Source organism: Lissotriton helveticus, chromosome 9 (assembly GCF_964261635.1).
Source record: "Lissotriton helveticus chromosome 9, aLisHel1.1, whole genome shotgun sequence".
NCBI classification, from domain to species: Eukaryota; Metazoa; Chordata; class Amphibia; order Caudata; family Salamandridae; genus Lissotriton; species Lissotriton helveticus.
The window spans coordinates 36,438,076-36,454,029 of record NC_136070.1 but is presented as its reverse complement, the minus strand read 5'-3'; positions in this window follow the sequence as shown (position 1 = coordinate 36,454,029).

Below are 15,954 nucleotides of genomic sequence, written 5' to 3'. Positions count from 1 at the left end.
AGAGGGCTTTGAACTGAACTCTCTGCTTCACCGGCAACCAGTGCAGTTTCCTCAGAGAGGTACTGATGGAGACATGCTTGGGAAGCCTGAGCAGTGCCCAAGCTGCCATGTTCTGAACCCGTTGAAGGCTGTTCAAACAGGACTGAGATAATCCTAGGTAGAGGACATTACTGTAGTCCTGCCCGGATATGATCCGTGCCTGGACTACTGTTTTTTGGGCGGATTCAGGTAAGAAAGGAAGTTAAAGTTGACACTGATAGTTCTTAGACATGCGTTGTAGCTCTTCCCTCCTCAATGACATGTGTGACTGGTACAATACCAATCAACTATGAGCGTTTCTTACTTCACGCTTCAGATTCAACATCTTCCACAGATTGGTTAGCTTTCCTATGATTAACAACTGGACGCACGATCCACTATGCTGTGCCTGTGATAATGTCTCCCCCCAGAGTACCATTCACCTATTCTTATTTTGTAAACTGTACCATGAAATGAGGAAAATTGTCCTATTGCCATTTTTAAGAGTTTTAGGATTTCGTCATTGCAGTGCGGCGATGATTAGTATGCAAGCGTTAGATAATCATGTATCTGTAGCGACAACAGCTTTGTTACTAAGGAATGTGATGACTATTAGGAAACGTATGACTACATAACTGCACTTTACAAATGTATTTATAATTGTAACTGAACTTTAAAAACGTAATCAAATTGCTTATGAATCCAATGAATTACTGTATTTTTATATTCTCTTTTTAAATTGTAAAACTGTAAATTATTTGTACTTTTATGATTGCACACAACAATCGAATAAAGATATTTTGAATTGAATTGACAATACCAATCCAGTGGCTTTTGTGTGCCCATCTCTCAGAGACGTGTTCTATGTGTTGAGCACTGTCTTCAGCTCCAGTCCTTTGCTTTTCTTTCTCTGTCCCAGGATCTTGAGCTTCTGCTGGCCGCGTTGTCGGTGGTTGTTGTGTATTTGTCCAGTTCTCGTTGACCTCCTTCGGAAGACTGGACATGATGGATCTTGTTCTCAAAGTGAAAAGAACCCCACATGGAAACGACCACCCAAAGTGGATATTATTTCTATTGAGGACATTGATTAGCGGTTTAAGTCTGTTACTTTTCTTCAGGGTTGTTTGTGCAAGACCCTGTAATGGAAGTAATTCATTATTGCTGTCAATCACTAGAGAGAGCCTCCTTGCTTGACTCAGGATTTTTTTTTTTCAGATAGATTGGTAGTTTCAGCAGAATGTCTCTGTGTCTTGAAGTCTTGATGATTCTGTGGGTCTTCTAAGTCCTACTCGCGTTGTAAATCGGACACTGGCTCTCCTCAGCTTGTTAACCTAAACCTAAACACAACATAAGTAAAGGCTGGAGACAAGTAGCCATCTGTGATTCATGGATTCGTCAAGCTACAAAACCCCTACCTGGGACAATGGTCTCTAGGATAGATCTTAAAATGAATGCATGAGAAAGGGAGCGCGACACTGAGAGACATAGAGAAGAAAGCGGAGAGCATTACTGAGTTGCGAGGATCATGCTAGAATATCTTTCCCTTCCCACATGTTACCCTGAGAAGCTGGGAAGTTACATCATTGGATGAGTAGATACTTATGGCCTCATTTATGAAAAGTGACGCATCACTGCATGAAAACAGCAATGCGTCACTTTTCGTTGCGCCCTCCTTGCGACACTAATGATGCGTCATATTTACAGTATGACGCATCATGTCGCAAGGAGTTACAGTATTTCTGACGTATCTGTAGGCGCAAAAGTGACGCACTGCTGGAGGGTGTCACAAAAGTGACGCAACTCCAGCAATGTATCCTTTCACATGGGGCAAGCCCCATGTGAAAGGGCCTGCGTCAGTCTTACGCCTGCTGTGAGGCAGGCGTAAGATATTGACGCATTTGCATCCTAGAAGTAGCGCAGTGAAATCTCATAGATTTCACTGCGTCACTTCTACGACCCTTCCTTGCGTCAATACGCCCCCCTTGCATACATTATACCTGGCGCAGGTATAATGTGGTGCAGGGGTTTACAAAGTGACGCATCTACCTAGATGCGTCACTTAGTAAATATGGCGCAATAAGGTGCCTTTTTTATGCCACTGGTGCGTCACAAAGAGTGACGCACCAGCAGCGTAAAAGTGACGCACAGCCTCATAAATGAGGCCCTTATACTTTTGCCTTAAAGTAAAGGATTAGACATTGAAAGAACAGCCTAACTCCCTTTTTATAATGTAGCTCTTTGATCATTTCAGAGCAACTTGTATGTAGTAGAAGGAAGATCCTATCTCATTTGAGTGCAGGCATCCCATTGAACACACATCAAGGCGGTGAACACGTATGTTCAATAAGAAATGCCACCACTCTGAATAATGTTGGTAAATATTTGGGGGCATATTCATCAAAGGTTTGCGTTGCCTTTGCTCAACGCAAAGTAGCACAAAGGTGACACAAAACCTAGAATGAGATTTACCAATCCGAGCTAGGCCACCCTGTGCACAAGTTGCTGCCTATCGTTACTCCGCCCCAGGGAGGTGTTTCATGGGTGGAGCCTGGGTGTTCCGAAGCACCACCCATCGATTTTGACGTATTCCCAGAGTTATCATTACTACGCATCCCCTGCTGAGGTATAACAAGGCAAAATATGTTTATTTCTCCTTGTTTATTCCTCTTTTTACATTCCGCAGCACACATAGAAAAAGGAAAATGCCTCAGGGGATTGTTTTTGTGTAGTAGGGTGCCCCTTCCTGCACAAAAGCCATCCTGCCTGCAATGCCGGTGTCCTTGCACCACTGTGCAAGGGCGCCTGTGTTGACTTTAGGCAGCAGTTTCTGCACCAGCGCAGGCAGAGGGCACGTATGCTCCATGTCTTGATAGATAGTGTGCATTCCTGCCCTCTCTCTTTCACGCAGCGCTGTGGAGCACAGCAAGGGATCTTGCTGCGTTGCTTGAAATAATGATAAATATGGCCCTAAAAGTAATGGACAGAAGTGGTGACCCCTAGAGGGCGCCCAATATTAGGATTCTTCCTGAGAGAATGGATCTCAATTGGTTCAGGCAAACTCTCCATTATGGTTCAGGGACTGGAGCCAGTCAAACAACAACAGCAACTGCTGCTAATTCAGCAGAGCCACGCTCATCCAGGAATAAGAGAATGTCACCACACACACACAACTTGGGGGCATATTAGCAAGGGCCATATCGCCGCTTTAGCTGCACTTTTTGCTGCTAAAGCGGTTATATTTTTACCGCCCTATTAGCAAGCTGTCGCTAACAGCAGTTAGCGACAGCGACCGGTTTGGGGCCCGCTTTGCATGTCAGCAATATTTATCGCTAATGACATGCAAAGTAGGCGTACCCAGACTGTTAGAGACTGAAAGCAGTTGTTAACACAGCTATCGCCTAATAGCAAGGCAGGCATAGCGATGAAAAAAATCGCGCTAAGCGCGATTATCGTTATAATTTCACGCCTGCTAAAAACATGACTTACCTGTTTATCCAATGGGAGGTGGATCTTCAGGTTATATCCCCATTGGCGTTAAGGCGTGAATATCACTGGATATCCAGCGATATTCACGCATTTCGCCGCTATCGCTGGATATTTTAGCACAATGGAGAAAAATGTTGCTAATAGCAGGTTTTCTACGCTAACATATCCAGCGATAGGCAGCGATAAAAAAGATGCGCTAAGCGCATTTAGCGATTAATATCGCTATTTCTTGCTAATATGCCCCGTAGTCCTTTCACTGCCTCTAAGGTATCTGGAACTTTGCAGCTAGTTACCCAATGGGGCTGTGTCTTCCAGATGTTGTCATTCTGTTAATATATGGTTTGCACAATCTTGACCAAGGAGGGCAGATTATAATTCCCCTTAAATCAGCTGAAGTACCACTGGGGTACTCCATCTCTGTGACACCGCTTGCCTTCCCTTTTCTAATCCCTCCCATAAAGTAGAACAAGTATTACTATTTAGCCCTGTGTGAAATCACACTCCTCACACAAGGCTGCTTTGTACAATGATGCTCAAACTCTTGCTTCCTGCATTCTGACCACCTCAGGTCTTGGGCGCTTGAGCAGGACAGGTCGCGAGGGGTTAGCGTGGAACCTTCTCATCCCCTGGGCCTGAACCTCACACGTGTTGCCCATGGGAGCCTACAGCAAGCGAAGCGACAAGAGTCTTCTGGTCTGGCTGTCGCCGGTGGAGAGACGGTGGACATGTGCTGATGAATACCTGCAGCATCTCAGGTTGATTTGAGTTCCTAATGATGATGGTGATGATAAGGGAAAAGCGACTGCATTTCTGCAATATGTCTGAATTTTAGACTGAGACCTGAAAGAATAAATGTGATAGAAGCCACTGGTGCCAGAGATGTCAGCGGAGAACTGTGTACCCACCTCTGTCTGAAAAGCTGTAATGAGGCGGAATTTCAGCGGAGAGAGTGAGGGATCAGGCAGCTCCTTCTGCTGTTGAGTTGCCTTCGCGCTATTTTGCAAGCCCGCTCTTCCCGCGACGGCCTAATGTGGAAGCTATCATACTTACGGTGTAATAGCCTGCCATTACATGTAGTGATAGTTGAAACGCGGGGAAGGCTTCAAACGCTCCACACTTCCCACTAAACCTGCTGCTGAGATTTTCCAGTCGGTAATGACTAAACACTACAATAAGGTAGAGTCAGAATATTTGACTAACATGAGGCAGAGTAATTGGCATCCTCTAGACAAAAGAAACTCTACACAATATTGCTATATATAATCTGAATACATTAAAAAGCTTTCCTGGAATCAGTGTCAGAAGAAGTTTGCTGCATGAGCTTTGGTTAGCATACAAACTTTGGCCCCACTCAGAAGGAGGGAATGCATGCCATGGAAATAGAAGTAGGCTAAAGGAGAGGATTAAAATGCATGGAGTCTATCTGCTCAGGCCTATAAATTAGAATAGTGGGGGTGGAGCCGTCTGCAATTTAGGGCCTGATTGGCCAGGATTTATATTTCCCAATGGGATTTATATTTCGACAGACAGGATATCCGTCACCGTTGTAATGGAGTAACCCAACTGCCAAGATCTAAATCCGGCACTAAATTGCAAACATACTATGTTGCAGCAGACAGAAAAGTGAGCAAAAATATATAGGGGCAACAATCCTAATCCCGAATTCATCTGAATTCAGAGGTAGAGTGCTGGCACTTCTGAGCAGGAAACAAGAACTTCACGACAATACATACCTGCACTTGGCATCTACCATTTCAAGAACAGCCCTGTTTATTGGCTCAACTCACAGTCATCTCTAACCTTGTGTTTGTCTGCATCACCATTTCCTGTCACTGGCTCACTTCTAGTTTTCTTTCTTGCCTCCTTGTTACTTGTCCCCCACACCTTGCTGAGTCGCTCTTATTTTCTCATCTGTCTCCCTTCTTTTATGTCTTTCTCTGTTTCTCCCCCCTCATCAATTTCCCCATTCTCTTTTTGTCCTTGTCTTCCTCACTCTGTATAGCTTTATTTTCTTTTTTTTCCTCAGTTATTTGCCTCTAAACTTGGCTGCACCTGCTCTCTTTTTCCTTCCTACTCCTATTGCTGTCTATCTCATTTCTTTTCCGAGACTATTCAGAGGCTTCAGTGTGCTCTGAAATCTGCATAACACCTTCAACAGGTACAGTGTAGTCTGAACGTCACCAAAGATTATCAGCCTCATACATCAATATTGCATTTTGCGATTCCTTAATTGCGAAAAATAAGGAATCGCAATTAAGGAATTGCAAAATGCAATGCATCAAAAAATCGCTAAAAAAATAGCGATTCCCTAAAATTGCTTCTCTAATTGAGAATCGCAATTAAGGAATACCACCCCATTCATTCCTATGGGCCTAGAGGCCCATGGGAATGAATGGGAATGACATTCTTAATTTGTGATTCACCATTAGAAATTCGCAAATTAAGAATGCAATTTCAAGGGTGCAAGGGTGTCCAAAGGACACCCTGTTGCACCAATGAAATCTGCCCATAAGTACATTTGGCACACACACATGCCCCAAGGGCATGTGTGTGTGTAAAATGAAACTTTGAAAAATGCACTTTTGTGCATTTTTCAAAGTTTTCGCAAATTACCATGAAGGTCAACTTCATGGTAATTTGCACCCCTTATTTGCGAATTCACAAATTTTTAAAGTTTGATGCATTGCATTTAAGGAATCTCAATTTGAGATTCCTTAAATGCAATTGCAATTTAAGAAATCGCAATTTTGCGATTTCTTAAATTGCGAAAATACAAAAAATTATAATGCAGCCCAAAAATGGAAATTGCATTCGCAAACGGCCGAATTTTGCGATTTGCACCATTAGCGAATGCAATTTCCGTTGATGCACGTGCCTGTATAACATAACGTGTATTTGTGAAGCGCATGTTAACCCGTAGGTATCTCGTGCTGAATAACAGATGTTTATTGTTACCCAGCTCAATGGTACTCATTTTATCGACATCAGATGGATGAAAGGCTGAGTGAACCCGCCAGGATTTGAACCTGTGACCATTAGGTCGAGCACAGGCTCCTGCAGGGACCGTATTAGTCCACTGAGCCACCAGACCCGGCTTATCAAATACAGAAAGCCCCAAATTCCAGACATCTGGTCTTGCAGCATCATGTTTTTGCCCAGTCCTGGGCTATCAAATCCAGCAAAGCCAGGCCTGCAATTACCACAGGCAGCGCTATTGCTGAAGTACGTGAGAGTGTTGTAATATTATAGTTAACCATAACTGGCAAATAAACAGGGTTAAAGGTTTTTATCATAAAACTAACATTTCAAAATCACACAGGAATGAATTATTTAACATCTTGGCTGCGCGGCCGATTTTGCAGAAGTGCGGCACTTCCGCAAAACGGGCGGGGCCGCGTCGGCCATTGGCGTTGCCGTCGGCCATTGAAGGGGTTAATCTTCATGCTTCCTGGTTGTAGTGTAGGAATGTTGCCAATAAGAAGTCAGGAGATTTAAATGGCATATTGCAGCATGCAATACTATCCAGGAGGCTTCCATAGTGTTGCTGTGTGACAAAAGAACAAAGGGGCTTATTTACAAGCCCCTTGCGCCGCCAGTATGTCACTATTTTCCATGTAAAAGTGACGCACTGGCGGTGCAAGGGGCTTATAAATAAGCCCCAAAGTTGTATTGAATGAGCATCTGAGAAATGCGAGGTGTGCAGTGGGAAGTGGCGACGTTGATGGCTATGAGAGCTCAAGATGGAGGCTCCTCGTAGGTACGCGTTCCTGTAGAAACGTTGTGGTGCTCTTGCTTAAAACAATCCCTCAAGCACGCCTTTCTGAAGAGTCCAGGGCCTCATATTTGAGGTTTTGCCGTAGGGCAGCGCACCAGGCCTTCCTGCTGCACTTCCCTACGGCAAAAGCAAAAGTCAGGAATGCACCGTATCCATAAGATACAGCGCATTCCTGTCCTTTTCCCCTGCGCCGGCGCACAATGGGCTGCCATGCGCCAACGCAGGCACCTTTGCACCATGGTGGAAGGGTGTCTGCGTTGCGGGGATGATTATTTTTGTACAGGAAGGGAAACCTCTCTGTACAAAAATAATCACAAGAGGCTTTTTCTTCTTTCTGTGTGTGCTGCAGAATACAGCACACACAGAAAGAGGTGCGCCTCCCTTACGCCTCGGCACTGTCTCAGATTTATGATTTCTCGTAAATCTGGGGCAGTGTCTAAAGGCCATGGATGTTCCTGGGAACGCCCCCAGCAGCACCCATTGCACGCCCCTTTAATGCAGAACACTGTGTTAAAGGGACTGATATTTATCAGGCATCATTAAGCCCAAAAAAGTGGCTACTAAGCTGCATCTCCATCCCTTCTGGGGCTCAAAAACCCCGACTGCCCGGAGCACACTACACACGTATGAATATGAAACAGCAACACCGCTCTCACTTTCGTTTCTCCAGCATGATCACCCAGTGCTCGGCAGCCAAGCTCGAACCTTAGTAGCCTGATATCTTCCACAATCGGAGCACATTTCCAACAGAACCATTTAAAACAAATGTCTTGCAATCTAAGCATGACGCTTGCATGGGATGGCTTCTGGACTAAGAATCCATCTCTGCAGTTGCCACATTTCTGGTTCTTTTTACCATGGATGGGGTCAAGATGTCAAGCTGTACCCTTATACTATAAAAACAAGGCTAGGTAGCTGTGTCTGGTGGCTTAGCGGACTAATGCATCCTCTGTAGGTTCCTGTGTTAGACTTCATGGTCACAGGTTCAAATTCTGGTGGGTCAACTGAGCCTCTCATCCTTCTGAAGTCAATAAAAATGAGTCCTGTTGGGTAACAATAAACATCTGTTATTCAGCACCAAATACCTATCATGGTGAAAATGCACATTATGTGAGGGTATCCATTGGACTTACCCATTTGCAGCCCTGTATCTTTTCAGCCACCAGTCATGTTGGATTTTCTCTGTGGTGGAGGGTGACCACAGGACCTGAGGCACGCACCCCAATGCAGCAGCATTTAGGGCCATATGTATCAAAATGTTGTTTTGCGATTCTCAAGTTGTGATTTTCAGCAAATCGCAATTTGAGAATCGCAAAATGCTATGCATGTGGGATTTGCTAATAATTTTGTGAATCCCACATATTCCTTATTTGCGAATTGTAAATTTAGATCCGCAAATAAGGAATACCTTCCCATTCATTCCAAGGGGCTAGGAGGCCCGTAGGAATGAATGGGAAGGCATTCTCAATTTGCGATTAGCAATTAGAGAATCGCAAATTGAGAATGCAATTTCAAGGGTGGCAGGGTGTCAAAAGGACACTCTGTTGCACCCCTGAAATGTGCATGTGTGCACATGTGGCACACATTCATGCCCTAGGGGCATGTACTTACGCCACATGGCACTTTAAAAAATGCAAAATAGTGCATTTTATGTGAAATCGTAATTAACCAACCAACATGAAGTAGGTGGTAATTTGCAATTCCTTATGGCCCAATAGCACTTTCTTTTGTTGTGCTTCTATGCATTTAAGGAATCGCAATTTGTGATTCCTTAAATGCAATTGCAAAATAAGGAATCGTAAAAGTTGCGATTCCTTATTTTGCGAGGGGGTTTTTGTGTACTACATTGCACACTGCTAATTTGCCATCTGCGAATTTCAGCATTTGCGATCGTAATTGGCTTCATACATATGGCCCTTAGTGAAGACAGAGCCAGAGACAGGGGTCAGAAGTTCAAAACAGTATATCTCTGAATCATGTAACTGGTTTAGATGCAGCTTGCAGTTATGTACTAGGGGCCAGATGTAGGTAATCTCGATTTACCTACTCTTAAATACCGAATCATACCGATTCGGTATTTAAGAGTAGGTAAATGGGATGTAGGTAATTTCTCTTTTTAAATTACCGAATCAGTAAGATTCGGTAATTACCGAATCGGTATTTACCGATTCGGTAATTGCCATTCATTCCTATGGGCCTGGAGGCCCATAGGAATGAATGTCAATTACCGAATCGGTAAATACCGATTCGGTAATTGGGGGAAACATTGAAGGGTGGCAGGGTGTCACTTTGACACCCTGTTGCACCCCTCAATCATGTATGGGTGCACATGTTGCAGACATACATCCCCCTAAGGGCATGTATGTCTGCAACATGGCAGCGTTTGAAAAGGAAAAAAAATGCTTTTACAAGGCTTTTAATTATTTACCATCAACTTCTAGTTGGTGGTAAATTACGAATTCTTAAAGCCCTGTAGCACTGATTACAGTGCTACCTACATCTCATAATACAGATTCGGTAATTTTACAGAATTGGTAATTTTACCGAATCTATAAAATTACCGAATCTGTAAAATTACCGAATCTGTATTTTAGGTGGCCCTACATCTCAGTATCCAAATACCGGTCGGTAACGGCCGAAAATCGTTATGTATTTTCGGCCGTTACCGACCGGTATTTGGATACCTACATCTGGCCCTAGATGTTGCTTCACCTAATGTCCTCCCACACTTCTCCAGGTAAAGAGATGGAACCAAGGGGTGACCAACCCTCCTGGAGTCAAAGAGGGCAGGCACTGGTTTCCCTGCAACGCTAGCAGGGTCATGGAAAAGAGGGCCATCAAACAGTGATGCTGGTGACAATGACGAGTGATGCAGAGAGCTGCAAGTGTTTTCACTGCAGAGCACCTTGGCAGTGTCGTGTCCTGCAGCGGCATGGACATCGCAACTTCTCCGACCGGTCCTTATGCAGAAGAGCCGTTCAGCTCTTTCCAGGCAAGTTCTTCTCTGTAGACTGGGGTCTGTCAGCAAGAGCTCCCTCTTTTAAACATTGAAGCTTCTGCAGAAGGAGCAGGGAGAGATGGAGTGCTCTGTGAGAGGCCCTCCAAGCAACTTCCAGTGCTAGGCACTTGGGTCCACATGCATCATTGTAAATTGAGGTCGCAAAGGGGCAGATTCTGACTGACATGGGGCCGTTAGTGTAAGTACATCAGACCATCTGCCCTGTTTAGAGTGGACGGTGTGATAGACTTTTATTCTGTTCGGACCGCCATAGAAAGCCCGGTGGCCGGAAATGGGAAAAGAATTTGCCTCTCATCCTGGGAGAAAACTCCCATTTGTTTTTTTTTAAACTTCCGCTTTGGGGTTTTGTTTCTGAAAAGCAAAAAACCTTTGCAAAGTTGCCGCATGGACCGTGGTGACTTCTCAGCAAATTCTTAGTACCTTCAGAGGAGCCGCCGGGGCAGAGACCTCTTACAGGCTAGCGGTGATCTCGAAGTATGGTGGGTGGTAATCCATAGGGTAGCAAATTTAGGTCCCCGTGCTGCCCTGATGGATGGTGAGCTACCCACAAAACTCTAAGGGGCAGATTTACCAGCCCTTTGTGTAATTTTTGCACCGCTATTGCATCACTTTTTGTGACACAGCAGCAGTGTAATAATGCGACCCATTTAAAACGTGACGCATCTAGGGAGATGCATCACGTTGTAGAGCCCTGGGTCACATTATACCTGCGCCAGGTATAATGTATGCAGGGTGGGCGTTCCAATGCATAAAAGCCTCGTAGAAGTGACACAGTGAAATGTACAAGATTTCACTGCGCCACTTCTAGGACACCACTGCATCCAATTATTACGCCTGCTTGTAGCAGGCGTAAGGAGTGACGCAGCACAATGAGGATAGGCCTCCCCCTGTATTGCTGGAGTTGCACTGTGCTTGTGACACAACTCCAGCAATGCGTGACGTTTGCGTCAACAGATGCATCAGAATTTCTGATGCATCTGTCAATCCTCGCGCCATGGTGCACCTTATGGTAAATACGGCACATTCATAGTGGTGCAAGGGTTTCTAATGGTGGCGCATGGGAAAGTGACACATCTACAGATGCATCACTTTCTTGTAAATCTGCCCCTAAATTAGGACAGACGTCACTGTTGTTAATAACAATAAGAGACAGGAATGGTTCAAGGATTATAATTTTTTTTTTTACTTTTCATTCATTTCCATTCACGCAAAACAGGAAAACAATCTTGAGCATAAGAAAGCAGTATAGCACATCACATCATTATCATAAACACCTTCAGTATTAAAAAGTCACAATTATGCAGTTCTACAACATTCGAGACCAAACTCCCCTTACTCATTCCTGGGTCGTCAGACTCCCTCCGAATCCGAATCACTCTCATCTCGGTTTGGTGGTGGATCACAAATATCACCTCTGTATTTATTCCACGCCTCCCAGATTTTACTCCACTTTTTAGGGCACCCCTGCCTACTGAATACTGCCCTTTCAGCTATCATGGCTGCATCCATATCTTTACCCCACGCTGCTAGAGTAGGCACCTCCACCCCCCTCCCCCATTTTTGTGCTATATTCCTCTTGGCAACCATCATGCCCAGCGTTACCCAACTTTGCCCAGAACGTGTGAGGTCATTCGGCTCCCATATGTTTAACAAGCAACACCCAAGCTCAGGTAGAAGCAAGACCCCCTCTGATTGCGATATAGTTCTCAACACTTGTGTCCAATATTTTAGGACAATCCCATATGGTGTGATAAAAGGTTCCTTCGTCTCCGCAGCCTCGCAGGTAGAAGGGATGTTCTGCCCTCCCTATCTTGTGCAAAGTGTGTCTAGTGTTGTATGAATGGTGTAGGATGCGTAACTGCACTAGCCTGAGGCGTGAGGGTATGCCCACCTCCCTTGGGGATGCCAATGCTTCCTGCCACTCTGAATCATCAATCTCACCGATATCTTGGGACCATTTATCCCTCAGGGGTCCCGTCGGGTCAGGCAGGTTATTCACTAGTTTACGGTACGTTAGAGAGGTCGCCCTCTTTGGCATGTAATCAGTTAACAATCTATCTTCCATAGGGGACGCCTCTGGAACTTGTGAACCAGGCGGCAGTGCTGTCATCAGGGCATGTCGTATCTGCGTGTACCTGAACAATTCCGAGGGGTGGTTCAAGGATTATTGATGTCACAGATAAACGTTTTATTTTGGCTCTTGATGCTGCAAAAGGACCATATGTGTGGCTCCCGCTGGGATATGTCACTCTTTGAAGCCCACGCCTCGTGGTGCAATAAGGCCACAGCACATCACTTATGATGCTTTTGAATAAACTTGTTATCGTTCTACAGCAACCCCCTAACTAATTCTATAGGATCACTAATACTGAGAGAACACCACATGACCTCATGCACTATGTAGGAAAGGTGTGGAGAAGTGTGGCTCAATGGTTAGAGTGGCAGACCCTGATTCAGAATTCTAGCCCGGGACCACGGTTCAATTCCCCGCCTTGGCAGGTCTTGGGCTCAAAAAAAATTCCACGGACCTGATAATTCTCGCCTCGGTGCCTATTCCAATCATGGAGTCCCACTCTGCAACTCTGGGCAGTAGCTTGCTTAATCTCCACAACTGCCCCCATAACACTAAGGATGCCTGACCACCTTGGGGGTGCCCAGGAGTGGACACCTTACAGGGAAAGGGGTTCCCCAGCGGTATTTGTACAAGCGCCTTGAGACCCTTGCGGGTGAGTAGTGCGCAATACAAGTATCAATTTACATTTTTAAGGGTATCATTTGTAGGGTGCTATTTTATGTATTACTAAAACGCACTTCAACTCATATGCTTCAGTACTTTTTAAACTGTTCTTTTTTTGCACCTTGTACCCAGTGTAACCCACTGTAGCACTTTGTGACACCTTGTTTTTATTGCAAAAAATATAAATAGTATTGTAATCGCTTTTATATAGCACTTGCCATCCTTGACGAGGTGTTAGAGTGCTTTACGTCCAGTATCACACTACTCCGGGAACCAAAGGTTAACACTTACTTAGTGAAATATAGGTTATTAGGTTTACGCCTCTGAATTCAGAAAACCAATTACACGCGTTTACTTCTGTTTCTTTTTCAGAAATTAAATGGGATTAAATGATAGCGTTTGCAAGGGCTTTGTGGTATCATGCATGGGATTGAATAGCTGAATGGAGTGGCTGGAGGGGCCAGGCATTATCAGATTTCAGGGAGAGGAGGTTGTGATCCATGGAGGGGATGTAGTCTGTCAGCAGAGGTACTAGTGCTTGCTACGGCAGATGTTGCCATATTACAGCACTGTTATTATCAAGCGGCCTGCCAGCAACCCAGTGGGACCCACTTAAACAATGTCACAAGGATGGCGTACTGAGATGCCCTTCATAGGATTCAGAAGGCACAGTACTGGCCAATATACCCATATACACAAACATGCATGCATGTACGTAAACACGCATGTGCATTAATAGAAAGTCTTAGATAACTCTGAGTCAGAATGCAACATTTCTTTTGTTTTATTTACATTTCTCGGAGGTCGGTGGTGAACCAGGTGGATTTTGTGGGGCGCTATTCGTCTGCGCAGTCAGTGATCCATCTGTGGAGTCCGTAGACTGCAGAGTTGACATCAGGCGTGGCGGGAGGGGGAGCGTGGTTGAAGGTGGAGTTGAGGTGCTCTTCGGTGACCTTGTTCCAGTTCCTGTGCGGGGGGTGTGGTGCAGGTTTGTGTACGGTGGTTTCAGAGAAGCAGTGAACACAGTGGTGGTCTGTCCAGTGGGGTTGCGTAGTGTGGCTGAAGTGGCTGTTGTTCCCTCCTGCGAAGATAGGGTCGAGGGTGTGTCCTGCCTTGTGGGTGGGGGTGGTGATGATCTGCTTCAGTCCGATGTTGGCGAGGTTGTCCAGGAGGGCGGTGGAGTTGGGATCACTGAGGTTGTCGAGGTGGAAGTTCAGGTCTCCAAGCACTACGTAGTCCAAGGAGGCGATGGCGTGGAGTGCGATGGGGTCAGTGATGGTTGCAGTGAATGCAGTACGTGGTCCGGGGGTCTCTAGGCGAGGGTGCCGAATTGGGTCATTCTGGGGTTGGATTGGATCTGGAAGTGGAAATGTTCCGTGGGTGCTGAGGAGTCATTTGTACTGGATGTGGTGAGGAGGGCCTCAAACACCTACCTGGAACCAGAGAGGTGCTGGGGGCAGGGATGCAACGACAGAGCTGCGCGAGGGGAGAGCAGAGTTCACTGACCAGGAGGTCACACCTTCCCTGACTTTAACTCGGATAGTGAACGCCCCTGAGTGATGTCAGTGGCAAGTGGGTGGAGCACCACAGTATGTCCGCCATTGTAGCTGAGGCTCTTGACACCTACACATGGTGGCACCATCCAGCTTGTCTAGAAAGATGGCCACAGTTAGTCCTGCTGGCAGCAGGGCTTAATTTGAGCCAGTGGTTTCCGGTTCTCGGCTCCGGCACTTAATTGGCTGCGCTGGCACTTATGCCTCATGGTGGCGCTGTTTGTCTAGTTTGGAGACTAGCACAATAAAGGTTATTTATTAATTTAACATGCATTAAAAATGACTAATACCTACCGCCAAAGCCATTCTTATAGATTTAGGGGCCTGAAATAGTCAGAATCGTCACACTTGCAGGAGTGTGATGGTTAGTCGCTGTGTTGAATCTGTGATTGGCAGCGCTGACAGTGGCAATGGGCGGTGCGAGTCGAAGGGGATTCCCGGCAAGGGCCATGGCCCTTTTCTTTTTACAAATTAAGCACTGGCTGGCAGGCAGGACTCCTCAATACCTCACCACTGGGATTTCTTGCATCCCTGGGACTTGGGACGCTGCAGCCTTGGGCGCTGCGCGGGACAGATTATTGTGTTTTTCTTTTTGAGTGTGTCATCTTCATTAACACCTTGGGTGCTCATGACGAGCTCAGCTTGTCATGAGGCACAGTGGCGCTGTGCTCATGACGAGCTGAGCTCGTCGTGACCGCCGCGGCGCTCCCACGCAGAGATCATTCCCCTGCTGTGCTGAGCGTTCCATGGAAACGGGCGTGGTCATGATGAGCTCAGCTCGTCACGAGCACAGTGCCACCGTGCAGCGTGACGAGCCGAGCTCGTCCCAAGCACCGCGGGGCAGCGCGCGACCCCCCTCTCCCCTGCACCGCGGGGGAATTAGCTCCGCGGCGAAGGGGCTAAGGCGGTCCTTCCTGCGTGGTGCTTCTGCTTCCTGTCTGTCATCTTCTCAAAGGAGGGAAGCATGTAAAGCAGGAAGTAAAAGTTGCCCTAAGTTCGTCTAGACTGGCCATGAAAAAACTCTCCAGGGCCCCCTGCTGGACACCCCTGTGAAGCTGCTGAAATGTGTGTTGGTTCCCTTTCCCTGTGCAACAACTTCAGAAGATTGAGGCAGGTAGAACCTGGAGAGATGACTTGGCTCTGGCATCAGCTGAGACATTCCCCCTGTGGCTTGTCCAGAAAGAGTGTTACCAATTAAAAAAGGAAAAAAACACACCGTGAGGATTCCTCGCTGCTCATCTCCCAGGACTCCAGCATGGACCAGACAGGCCTCTCGTGAACCCCAGAGCTGCCTTCGCAGGCTCAAGCTGCGCTTTCATTAGTTTGGGAAGTTTGTTTTCAGTTTGTGAATTGCTCCATATGGTAT